This window comes from Thunnus thynnus, chromosome 4 (genome assembly GCF_963924715.1).
Source record: "Thunnus thynnus chromosome 4, fThuThy2.1, whole genome shotgun sequence".
Classification (NCBI taxonomy): domain Eukaryota; kingdom Metazoa; phylum Chordata; class Actinopteri; order Scombriformes; family Scombridae; genus Thunnus; species Thunnus thynnus.
This window is the reverse complement of record NC_089520.1, coordinates 4676066-4690019: the sequence shown is the minus strand read 5'-3', so window position 1 is coordinate 4690019 and position 13954 is coordinate 4676066. Positions and strand designations below refer to the sequence as shown.

Genomic DNA, 13954 nt, shown 5'->3' with positions numbered 1-13954 from the left:
TTTTATGTAGGATTTGGCCAAAGTTATGGGATTTATGAGGATATTTCACGAGAAGCGTTCTCTAATATCCTCCTCTCCAACTGCTCCTGGTGATGTCACTCCTTCAGTGCTGTGAAACATTCCGCAATACACACTCATTATAAAATCACAGGAGGAGCAAGAAAAGACTTTAAAACTCACACTCTAATATCTCAAAAACAATAAAAGATAGAAAACACATGTAAATTCAAGATTTGTAGGTCAAAGTCTCGTGACTCATTTAAAGTTCAAATGAAGTTTGTATCTAAAACTATGTGGAAGCAGTAAATGTTCAAAAAGGTGTGGGTTCGCTCACACTCTCCATTCAAATATATGAGTATTTTTGTGTGTCCAGCTGCAGTTACTTATTGTCTCTACACACCTGACAGTACACATGTCAATCAAACTTTCAAAATAAAAGCACACCACACTTGTAAGAAATATCCCTCATATATATAATTGTCTGTGAACAGAGGGGTGGGCTCACAGAGAGACACTGGTTAGTATTGTGTGTCAAAAGACTCTCACACTGATCATCTCCAAACGTTTTCTTGGTTCCCAGAAGCTTAGCTGACTGCGCCGCGGCCCGCTGTGCGCAAGGGCGCGAAGGCCCGTTCAACGCTGCTTGCAGCTTTAATTTATCACATGTTGTTTGTGGCAGTAAATTTAAATAAGTCAGACTATGACAAGAACTGAAATGAGTTTCTTACAATCAATATTACAATCTGCTATCTAGTGAAAAACATTGCTCTTTTCAAAACCAAAGCAAAAGTCTCATCCTATCAGATCAACGCGTCCCTTTGATATTACTTAAAACATTTTGAGACATGTTGCTTATAGCTCATGTTTCCTCCCTTCCTGTAAGAGGTGAGATGTTTGTTGTGTTTTTCTTTCAGTAAATAGCGAAGCTGCTTGTTTCATTACATGTAATAAATATACAAATGTCAATTAGATGGTAATCTGCATGAGAAATAGAAAAGAAAAAAGAAAAAGAAAACAAATTGGTTATAATAATCATCCGCTTACAGTGATCAATTTAACCTGGACGGATGTGATCACAATAAGCAGTTTCCACTGTATAATTATATCCTCGGGAAGTGTGAGTCACCTTCAACTCTTCTAAAACCCCCTGGGGAAGCTTTTGTCTTACAGACCATGTCCTGTCATTTCCTGATGATTAAAATGCTGTCCAGAATGATGACTTAAATTACAAGGAGCACAGTGAATATTTCATTTGCTACCCCCCTCCCATAATGTTAATTATTATTGTAGTAGAGGGATACTAGGGTCTGTGGGAGGGTGGGGGGGGGGGGGGGGGGGCTCACATGGAGCAGGAGTTTCAGACAAGCTGAGACTGTCTGGTGTTTTGTTTGTGGCTTTCACTTCCTGACTGTTTTACGCTCTGTGTACTTGTGGCTCTGTCTTGCATTGCCGTCCACGACAATGTCAGTCTTGATACTCTCACCTGATTCAGCACATAGTGAATTTAATATATATAACCACCTACTGTATGTATATAGAGTAACTTATCACTTTTCTACCCAGAAAATATTTATTTCTGCACTCTGTATTGTATGTTTGTATGCATTTGTATTGTATGTATTGTGTGTTGTCCATGTGTTGTTTCTACATGTATGTATATATTTTTTCCCTTTCTTGTCTGTACATAATAGTGATATATTTAATTATCTTTGTTCAGCTTGTTGTCCTTGTGTATCTTTCTGAAGATTGTTGTGTGTAAGTACATTGAGAGCAACTAGAAACTGGAGTCAAATTCCTTGTATGTGTAAACAGACTTGGTCAATAAAGCTGATTCTGATATTAGGAGTCTACTGATGCTGCTATATGAGTAATCTGCAACATTGTCATGATTGTCTCATTGACTCTCTATAATCAATTGACATACTACTATATCAAGCATAACAAATTCAAGTTTTACTTTTGTTATACTTAAGTGTATGTTTCCCCCGATATATCCCAAAATACTTGTTTTATGGCTGCTATAGCTGCTGCTGTCCTGAGATAAATATGCCCCAGTGATTATGGAAAACAACTAAATCTGTTACCACAGTTACGCAGACAACACACAAATTTTCATAACCATATCAACAGGGGACTCTGGTCCAATACAAGTGCTGAGTGAGTGCATTGCATTGATTGACTCAAACCTGAATTTCAACAGCCACATTAAGACAATTACAATGTCAGCCTACTATCACCTGAACAATATATCAAGAATTAAAGGATTTTAGTCTCAGCAGGATTTGGAAAAACGTGTCCATGAATTTATCTTCAGTAGACTGGACTACTGTAACAGTGTCTTCAAAGGTCTCCCTAAAAAACTGATCAGACAACAGCAGCTGATTCATAACGCTACTGCTCGAGTCCTCACTAAGACTAAGAAAGTGGATCATATCACTCCAGTTACGCTGGCTTCCTGTCTGTCAAAGAATTGATTTTAAAATACTGCTGCTGGTTTATAAAGCACTAAATGGTTTAGGGCCAAAATACATTTCTGAGCTGCTGCTACGTTATGAACCATCTAGACCTCTCAGGTCATCTGGGAGCAGGTCTGCTTTCTGTCCCCAGAGTCAAAACTAAACATGGAGAAGCAGCGTTCAGTTTTTATGCTCCACATATCTGGAACAAACTCCCAGCAAACTGCAGGTCGGCTGCAACTCTCAATTCTTTTAAATCACAGCTGAGGATTTCTCTGTTTGCTGCTACCTTTTATTAAACCAAATTTGAGGGTTAATATTTTACACTGCACTGTAACTTTTATTCTCCTGTTTTATCTGTCTTATTCTATTTTACACACACATAATCTTTGTAAGTAGGATGAGTTCATTGTTGGTTTGGGTCTGCACATGAGATTTGTGGACAATAGGAAAAACAGAAAATTGGCAACCATATCCTTAAGTAATCATAAAATTTGCAGATTTCTTATTACATCATTAATTATCTCCTCATATGAAATTCACTATCTGCTAAATTTTGATTTTTTTTGGTTTTGCTTTGGTGCCATCTGGTGATGGCAAGAGGACTGACATTGTGGTAGACAGCAGTGAACGCTGTTCCTTTTCTATGTCTGTGATTAGGTTGGCATGTAATGACTGAGGTTGGGACGGGGGTGGGAATATTTAGGGCCTGAGTCCCAAAGGGGCGAAGACCCTCTTGTATCTGTTCTGTTTCTTTCTTTCTTTCTTTCTTCTTTCTTTATTAATCCCCACTTCGACCCTTAATTTGACCCCCTAAACAAGCTCAAAAACTCACCAAATTTGGCACGCACATCAGGTCTGGTGAAAAATTTGATAAAAAAAAAAATTAATCCCCAAAGTGCCAAAATGTGCTTGTGAGCGCCACCTATGTATCTAATAGGGCCGCCATGGGAATGTCGAAGAGAGATCAAACCAAAACTCAATTATTCGTCTGGCGTCTAAACTATAAGTCAGACCACTTTCAAACCTGTATCAATGGATTTGTGACGAATATTTCTACTAAAATGTGATTTTGAATGTAAGATTTGGCCAAAGTCATGGGATTTATGAAGATATTTCCACTAGAAGACTGCTCTGAAATCCTGCTCTCAATGTGACAGGGAAAAGGAGGGAAGAAAGTCGGGGGATGGGTATGACAGCTGAATGTAGCTCAGTTTTATAGGATATAGCAGAAAGGTCTATATACATACAGTACATTATATACAAACTTTGTATGAAGTTTGGGGTTAGCATTAGCTTAAGAAATGGTTAGCATTAGCTTAAACATTTTGCTATTAACTACCAAATCTATCAAATGGACCCTACTTGGTTGAAAGCTTGAATAATCCACTAACTAACAAACTAGGTTAGACCACCTGAAACTGTGTTTATTTAACTACCCCCCGGAGTATGGCACTAATCGTTTTAGCATCTTCCATTCACTTAAATGAAACGGTTAGCATTAGCTTTTCTATTCAAAACTTTTGAGCTTATTATCAACCAGTTACTAGTTATCTTGACTAATCGGCTAACTAGCAGACTAGAGTAGACCACACATATCTGTTTTTATTGAACTATGCCTCCCAGACTACGAAGCTAGTCTATCTAAAAGCAAGGAAAAGTGCACTGCATTGTTTTCTCATGGGGGAGATGAGAGTAAGTGTTGTGAAGTCACCTTGGCCGGATAGCCACGTCAATCATCTTTCTCCTAAATATGATTGGACAAGTATTTTTACATTACATTGTACTTTCTACCCCACTACATTTATTTGACATCTTCAGCTTTCAGATGAAGATATGACACAAAAGATAATCCCTTATGTTCTCCTGTTTTATGTAACATAGGACCATTATATAGTGATTGTAAATGTTTTTTTTATGTTAATATCTGCACTTGCACTTACCCTGCATTCATGATCTGTAAATACTAATGTCCTTTGAGGATAGGTTTCATGATATAAAGAACAGTGACATTTTTTACCTGGTATAACTTTTTTAATTAAAGTTTTCTGCAAAACAAATCATTCATGAAAATCAGTTTACAAGAATATATATTTATCTCAATGGTCTTCATTTCATGTCAATAAGCTATTCAAATCATGTCAAAATCCTTATATACATGTAACAAATCCTTATACACTCTAACTACATTTTTTATTTAAATTTCTGCAAGCAAACAAACATCACTTAAAAGAACAGGGTTTTATTTTTCAGTTTACAAGAATATACATTTATCTCAATGGTCTTCATTTCATGTCAATAAGCTATTCAAATCATGCCCTTATATACAAGTAACAAATCCTTATGGCCACTGGGAAATGTTGGAGAAGTCCACAGTCAGCTGTTATGGCCTTGTCTGAGGCACTCCCACCGTACAGGTCACTGGTGAAGGTAATTACTCCATTGGGAGCCACACCAATTAGAGCCTTCAGAGTGGTCCGTCCTTTGTACTGGCTGTACAAATGGCTCTATGTGTCCAGGCTCTCTGTTACCCCTAAATTCCACCAGGTGCGTGAACGCCACGTTCCAGCTCCGACGCGGCTGCTGGAGCTGATCGCGGCCACTTTAGTCAATGTATCTGATTCCACCGGGTGCGTGTCAGAAGCGTCTCTCCACTCCGCTGCGCTAAAGATAGGCGCCAGGATGGAGGCTGTGTCAAGCAGCACAGAGCAGATTGAGCCTGGCAGGAAGTCACAGCATAGAGCATCCGGTCAATTTTCAAAATAAAACATCATGTGCTGACTCCTGATCATATATAACACCCATACATCAACATTACATCATCACCGATGGCAACAGGCCAGAAGTCAATCAGTCAGAGCGTATTTGACACCATGGATGACAAGAGATTCATTTTGGAAGTGGAAAAACACAAGATTTTATATGACATCACAGATCCTTTTTATAAAGGACAATGCCAGAAAGGACAAGGCATGGAATTTAATTGGAGGAGTTCTGGGAGTGGATGGTGAGTATAAACTACTAATTAGCTTATAAATAGGTGATTTTTCCCGTTCATTTTTCTGAATGGACGTGCCTTGTACAGTCAAGTACTTGCAAAGGGCCATTTAGTTATCCTTCTTGAAAACCCATTAAAAAATGTTCAGTAACCTTGCATTTTATAGGACAAGGCCTGTGAAACATTATTTGCTATTTTAAGAAATAATTTCACACTGTACAGATGCTGTTCAGTTAGTTTCTCTAAACTTCAAGAGTATGTCTAATTTTAACCATTTGTTACTTATGTTTTACCTCTCTGAAAACAGAAAAGCATTTGCAAAACTTCACTTAGCTATGGTATTAAAATGTTATACCAACTACCCAGTGTAAATGCTGTTCAAATGGAGTCTGCTGCAGGGGAGGTGCTTCCACTTGCAGTCTCTAGCTTTCCTATACTAATGTTAATTGTTGAAGAGGCTCCACAGAGTGGCAGGACCTCTTTTCCCATGGGGCCCAAAATAATTATGAGGATGAATGCATTTTATTGTATTCTAACAGCCACAAATCTTTGATCTATGTTGTTCATAACTGGTCTTTTAATAGTATTAACTTGGTCTTCAGGTTACAACACAACAAAGTAGGACAATAACAATTACACAATAATTAACAATAAACATGAATAAACAATACAAAAAAGAAACAATTTAAATGTGTAGCCTACTTACCCATGGTAGAAATACAAAAACCAAGGAAAATGACCAAATCAACTGCAGTCCATAACGTTGTACAGGCAAAGTAACCTACTGTTTGCTTGTTGTCCTCTTAATCAAGATCATCAAGATTATCACGTGATTTCGTGGTTCCCCCGTGATCTTGTAGTAGTCGCGTGACCTCGTGGATAGCTGCCTCGCACGGCGGCGTTTCACTTCCATGACGCGCCCGGTGGGACAGGGCGCTTTGCATGGGACGGAGCAAAACCACGTCGGAGCCAGAACGCGGCGCACACGCGCCCGTTGGAATCCCGGGGTTAGACACTGCAACCTCAGTGCAGTCAAGCACTATCCAAGAGATTTGGGAAAGGACCAGAAGCAGTCTGGCAGTGATGTTTGGTTCTTGGCTTTTGAGGGAATGTTGTTCTCAAACATGCCAACATACAAAATGTCATACAGCGCACTAACAATGGTGGTAAAGATGTTTGTTACTGTGGCTGTGCTACAATTAAACCTTGTCACAAGGTCTATGTGACCGCAATTAAGTTTGAATTTCATTAATGTCAGGAGCAGCTGATCTACTAGGGGCATAATTTGGACAGTCCAATTAGAATGATATTGTAACTCAAATTTAGAAAGAAGTGCTTCCAAAAACAAAACGATGGCAGCATCGGGCAATCCGGTGAAATACTGGACTCTGTCAGGATTGGAGGAAATTTGGCTGAAGAAGAAAGTTTGCTTTTGTTTGTCCAATTGTTTTCTCAATTTCTCATTCTCTCTTCTCAGCATGTCATTCTCTATCTCAAGAACCACAAGACTTTGGGAAGTACGAGGGGTCTGTGCAGGTGTTGGTTGATCAGTTGCTTCATCTTCACCACTGGTAGGAACCATTTCTTTCCTCCGTTTAGGGGTATGGCTGAGGTGGTCAGGGAGCTGGAAAGTCTTCCTTTCATTCCATGCAAAATGCGATGGCCCAGCAGCTTTGCCATCTGGGAAATGCCAACTGCACAACCTTGAGTTGCAGTTGGGTGGGAAGTTTTCACGCCTTAAAAAAAAAAAAAAAAAGAAAAAAGAAGAGGAATTGATCATCATTACTCTAGTTGTCTATTAGTCATACAGAACTACAGAACTACAGAATTACAGTGAAACAGTCATTGGCAATGGAAATCTTAAATCTCAGGCTGCCTCTAATAATGCTTAAATAATATGTAAAGAACAGAAGATGCAAGTAAAAGTAAAAATAAGGATCTCAGACATAAAATAGTGTGGGAGTTAAATGGTAATAAAATAGAATACAAGGGTAAAAATATAATGCTGTAGTAGCACGTGTGCAGTAATAATAAACTGCAATGTAGATAGGTTGTGCACTCTAAGAGACGAAGGAGATGAATGAGGCCTCTTTAACCATGGAGAACATAAACATTAACAGTTTCACAACCAGTATATGCATAATGAGAACTGGTAAGGACAGGTAAAAACGGGATGTAAACAGGTAACGTTAACTGGATGTAGACAGTAGTATCAGCTGTGCTCTTGCTTGTTTCGAACAAAAACACCGTAAAAACCCATAACATTTATCAGGGATATCGGCAAAGGGTCGGTTTGGCTTTTACAAGTAGGTGCGAAAGCTAGTGCTAACCTTAGCTAACTAGCTAGCCAAAACTTTGTTTTTCTTCATTGGTTTAAGAATTGTAACTCACCTTATCAACTGCAGCCATTTCCTCTCTTTCTGGTCGCTAGGAAAGCAGTAGAATGACAATGGGATCATTTTTTTGACTCAGATCTGTTTGAACAACGAGGAACACAGCACTGCAGCATATTGAAACGATGAGGCTTTGACCCAGAAATAGTATTTTGAAAAGGTGTTACATCACGACTTAAAGATCAGATACTGGTTCACCCAAACCTCGTTCACCCCTCTCCTATAAACCACCTTGGTCTTTCTTTCCATTCTCCTATAAGCCTCTTCAAAGATCTCCTGATTGATGCCCAGAGTCTGAAACAACTGCTCTACACTCGCATAACTCACTTCATGAGCTCTCTTAACAGCTGTCTTAACATATTTCAGAATATACTGTGCCCTCTCTTTCAGCATCAAATAATCATTGAAACACTTACAGACTGGCTTGTTCTTTGAACCAGGATTGTTCTCAGTCTCTTTCGCCTTCTGATCACATTTGCATTTTTTCATTTCTAATTAACAAATAAACGTCCTTGCAGAAACAGGTTTTGGGAAATTAAAACGACATGTTTTGTTTTTCCTGCATGATTTTGAATGTCATTTGGAGTGTGGACTGATGACACAATGTCCAATAATGTCTCATCTGAGGGTAACTCGCATGTAACATTTATTAATAAACTCAACCACCTCCTCATCTGTGTTCTTATCAATTTGGGGAGCACTCTCAATCCAAAACAGACAGTGAACATGAGGAGAGCCACGCTGCTGAAACTCTACCCTATAAAAGTGATCAATGATTTTGCCAATTGGTTGAGAAGGAGACATGAGAACCTCTTTCAAGAAACAATGCCTGTAGTCAAACATCCTCGCAGCTGCGACCGGGTTACGACACAACACCTCACACCTGTCTGCCCACTCCAAATCCTCTGCCGTTTGTTCTGCCTTCCTGTTTCAGGATGCTGGTCAGGAGATTCTGCCAGCACAGATCTGCAGATGAAAACGAACAAAACCACATCGGGATCCCTAACTGACGTATGCAGGCTAAGATGTCCTTCTGAACCGACTAATCGAACTGTAACAGCTGTTTCAAAGACTCTTCGTCCATCAACATTTTCTAACTAATCCTTTGAGACTTCTGACCTCCTTTATCCTTACGCAACGCCACAGAAACACTCAACGACATCCGATCCATCTCTGACATGTACTGAGAAAAGAAAATGTACTCTCCATTAAGTGCAAAACGACCATCTGCATGCATAATCCTATTGTTAAAGTAACACGCCAACGTTAAGTGATATGACCGACCGTCATGGAAAGTCTTATTACCAAGAGGAAACAACACAGGGAAACATTTAGCCTCGTGTGTGGTCAGAAAACACCCTAACTGGACTATTCCCCTCTGCAGACGTAATGTTTACAATATCATCAAAATATTGGTCTAATGCTTCCTGACCAATATCAACAGGCATAAGACAAGTGTCCTGAAACATGCAGTGCTGCTGTCTGTCATGTAAGAGTTCACCTTGTATTATCTCTAATGATTCCTCCACACCATCAACTACAGCCTGTTCTGTAACCTGACCATCTTCCTGAGCTGTCACCTCACCATCTCTAACAACCTGATCATCCTGACATGATTCTACCTTTTCTACAACAGCTTCATCCTCACTGGCTGACTGATCCTCCTCATTCTCCCCATCTTCCTGCCTACAAAACTCATTTACCCACTCTTCATTAAACTCAATATCCTTGTAATACACATTAGTCCTCTTTAAATACTCTAGCGCCTGTCTTACACGTAAAGTATCCACAAACCGATACTTGTAATGCCCTTTATACGTCAATTTACACTTTAACTTCACCTGCAGCAAAGACCCTTCCATGCTAGAACGTGGCAACACATTAGTCGTCTGCACTATGTTGGCTAGAACACATGAATATTTAAATTAATAGAACTCTCTAAACATCCTCAATACACTGATCCACATCTGTAGCTAAATAAAATGTTTTGTTTCTCATACCAATAACTTTCCTCTCAAAAAAAGGATCAACAAAGTAGCATCCTGATGAAACATTAGCTCACCCAATACATAGGAATTAGCCAACTCAACATCCTACAGCTTAGACATGATGGTCAAGACAGAGACACACAACTGAATCTACATCTCGAATTAAGATTTACACATACAGCAAATCAAACAGACAGGCAATTATATGTAATGCAGTCTCGCAGTCACAACCTGGCACAAAAGGTAACTCAGCCAACCTTCAGCATCTACAACATTAGCATTAGCATTAGCATATGAGCATGTCATGTGAATTGAATAAAAGCCATAAGCACAGGATATACAGAAAAAACAATTCACCCTAAAAATCCTTAATACACCAATTCACATCTCAAGCTACTGAAAAATAATTCCTCCCTCACATAAACAAGACAACCTTCTTTAATTGCATGGCTAACTAACAAACTATCTTCCCATTTAAAAAATTGCTGACTAAATATACAGAAAACAGCCAACACAACTTCGCAGCTCAGCGATGGTGGACAAGCTAGAAACACACAACTGAATCTACATCACAGATTACACTAAATCACACACACACACACACACACACACACACACAATAGACAGACAATTACATGCAATGCAGTCTCTCAGTCACAACCTGGGACAAAGGCTAATGGCTAGCAGGCTAACGCAGCCAACCTTTAGCCTCTGCAACATTAGCATAAGATTAGCATATGAAAATGTCATGCTAATTGAATAAAAGCCATGTGCACAGAAAATAAATTTAAAAAAAAAAACATACTAGCATTCAACTTCAATATTACTGACTCAATACACACAAAATGGCTGACAACTTCTCAACTTCTCAGAAACACACAACTAAATTTACATCACAGATTAAGCCAAATCTCTCTCTCTCTGTGTCTCCCTCACACACACACACACACACACACACACTCACACACCAGTCCCCACATGACACAAAAGCTACTGGCTAAAAGGCTACTGCAACCAACCTTTAGCCTCTGTGACATTAGCATAAGATTTAATAAAAGCCATTGACACAGCTCTTAAAAAAAATTCTCACTAAACATCCTCAATGCACCAATTCACATCTGTTGCCACTGAAAAAGGTTTTTTCCCCCTCACAGAAACAATGGAAAATCTTCTGCAATAGCATGGCTAACTAACAAACTAGCATTCCATTCTAAAATTGCTGACTCAACACACACGAAATGGCCGACACAACTTCTCACAGCTCAGCAATGGTCAAGCCAGAAACACACAACTCAAACTACATCACAGATTAAGCTTAATAAAAACACACACACACACACACAGAGAGAGAGAGAGAGACACGCATTAAAATCCAGTCTGGGAATGACACAAATGCGAACGGTTAGCATGCTAACGCGGCTAACAGATAACCTGAGCAGAGTAAAGGCTAGTTAAGGCTAGTTGAATAGCATTAGCATACAATTAGCATAGGCGCAAATTGTGATAATCGACGAAAAACCATCAATAAAGCTTTTAATCCATCTCACATCAATTGCACTCCTTTTTGTATTTCATCATATTATTTTTAAGTCAACCACTTATGTCTAAAGACTAAATTTTATCAGGAAAAAGTTAGCTGTGAGTGAAATTTTAGGCTGCGCCTGCATCTAACCTCACCACAGTCACCAAACAACAGTCACATTACAAATTTACCGTAAATGTTAAATGAAAAAATAAGAAGTTATTACTACAAATATCGCTAAGCTTAGCAAAGAGTTCATGCTAACATTATACTAACAGAGATGAAAACAGGTCTTACCTCGATGTCGGTGTGAAAAAGTAGAGGGAGGGCCACACCCAAGCAGGCTGGTTTATAAACTTGCATGATGACATGTCATCAGGCCATCACGACGCCCAATCACAGTAATCGAACCATCAGCAGCACCAATCACGTCAATCAAATGGCGTTTTCTAGAACTTTCAGGAAGCTGACGAATTACAAGGCTTGTCTCCATGGCTCTGAGAAATCTGCCTGATTGCAGTTTATGTGTGTCCTACGTTTAGACTGTATGGTTTAGATGTACGGCGCCAGGAGTACTTGCTGGACAAAGTCGTGTAACTTTAGTGTTCGACTGTTTTAACACCTACTCAGATCGAAAGATAACGAAATTTCCTAAGTTTTATGATTTTGACATGCATAAAAATTACTTTATTCATCCCCAAAGGAAAATTCAAATGTCTATTTAACAAATAGATTATAGATGGAGTAGAGGAGAACGTGTTTTGTTTTTTTAATATAGACATCTTGAGCTGTCATGGTCATGTGACTCACTAGAGGCTGGAACATTCCACAATACACACCCATTATAAAGTCTGAGCAGTACCAGGAAAAACCTTTAAAACTAAAACAGTAAAAGATAGCAAAAACATTTAAATTCAAAATTTGTGTGGCAAAGTCTCTTGACTCATTTAAAGTTCCAATGAAGTCTGTAGCTATAACTATGTGGAAGCAGTAAATGTTAAAAAAGGTGTGGTTTTGCTAATTGTCTCCATTTAAATATATGAGGAATTTTCTGTGTCCAGCTGGTTACTCTCCAAACAGCTGCTAGTACACATGTCAATCAAACTTTCAAAATAAAAACATCCTCATACTTATTATCTCAACACAGGTGACAGTACACAGGTTAATCAAACTTTCAAAATTAAAGCATCCCCATTCTTATTATCTCCACACAGCTGATAGTACACATGTCAATCAAACTTTCAAAATAAAAGCACACCACACTTGTAAGAAATATCCGTCATTTCTAAAACGCAAAATGATCTGATCCCGACGGTGCGAGGTCCTGACCAACGCTGCTTGCAGCTTTAATTTATATAGTCTTTTATAAGTGTCCATGGTCCATCTAAGCCATTGTCTCTATAAAGCCCCTGCAGGGCTGAGGCTGCACATTCCATCATTATCAGTTCTATGTAGTCCTTTAGCCAGTGATTAAAACAAAAACAATTTAATTTCCTTACTTTCCAATTCATAAGAATGATCATTTTCACAGAAAGGAAAGCCAATGTTATCAGACGTTGTGTTACTACAGATTTCAATCCATCCACTTTAACTCCCAGTAAACACACTTCTGGGCATAGTGATATGCTTCTTTCCCGAACCTGTGTCTAGAGTTGGAGTTAAATGAAACCTCCAATTTAAAAAAGTTTGCTTGGCTCTCTCCTGTCCAGTTCCACGAACTTATCTGTCCAATCATCCAGAGGCAAAACACTAACTACTGGGACTGTATCTCCATTGGAGAACAACTGATGATGACACTGTGCTTCTTGGCAACAAGTAGGCAAGGTTTCATTATATTTAACATTACAGCACTTTTTGTTTGTATATTATGCTTTTTTAAGGGTTACGTCTAATTTAATGTGATGGAGAAGTGCAATAATCAGTAACTGTATATAACGTATATACTGTACATAAATATGTAATTTGCCACAGCTGTAAGGTGCTGGAAAAGCTTGAAAATGCACCGTGAAATGCCTGTAAAGTGCTTGATTTGACCTTGGAAAAGGTGTTGGAACCATGTAGTATAGATAACTGAGTTATGTACTTGTTAATATTTACAGGGGAAAGCTTCAGCAGTCTTTCTTACCAGTTACAAGTGGGAATATCAACAATTCAGCAATTTGTTCCTGAATCCTGTACAGAAATCTACCAGGTTTTCAAAGAGAAATACTTGAGGGTATGTGTGATATATGATTTCTTTTTTAGATACTTTGAGGTTTATAGTGCTTTCTGTCGGCATTTGGACAGCAACACATGGCCACATGACTACAAGTTATCAAGGGTCTGACTTATGAAATTAGCCATCATGGGTTATGCCTAACCTGTTTCCTGTAATGGATTATGTAGTGTCATCTGAATTACATGGAATTTACATGGTGTGGTCTACACATGACATACAGCAACATGACATATAATTAGTGGGTGTTCCTGTGTCCACCACATAGTGGAAACAAGAAGTGGTATTTAACATCCGATATTCATGACAATGCATATGCATGTGAGGTAATGTTGACTTAATGTATTGCTGCATTAATGACCCACTTGTGTAGCACAGCCTG

At 38.8% G+C, this 13954-nt stretch overlaps 1 protein-coding gene and 1 pseudogene across 2 annotated transcripts in view; one reads left to right on the top strand and one right to left on the bottom strand.

Annotated features, from left to right (window-relative positions):
* The window catches only part of LOC137180949 (polymeric immunoglobulin receptor-like), a 73022-nt gene that overhangs the window by 32184 nt on the left and 26884 nt on the right, over window positions 1-13954 (top strand). The gene's annotated exons all lie outside the window — the stretch shown is intronic.
* Window positions 6107-8800, bottom strand: LOC137180952 (uncharacterized; annotated as a pseudogene).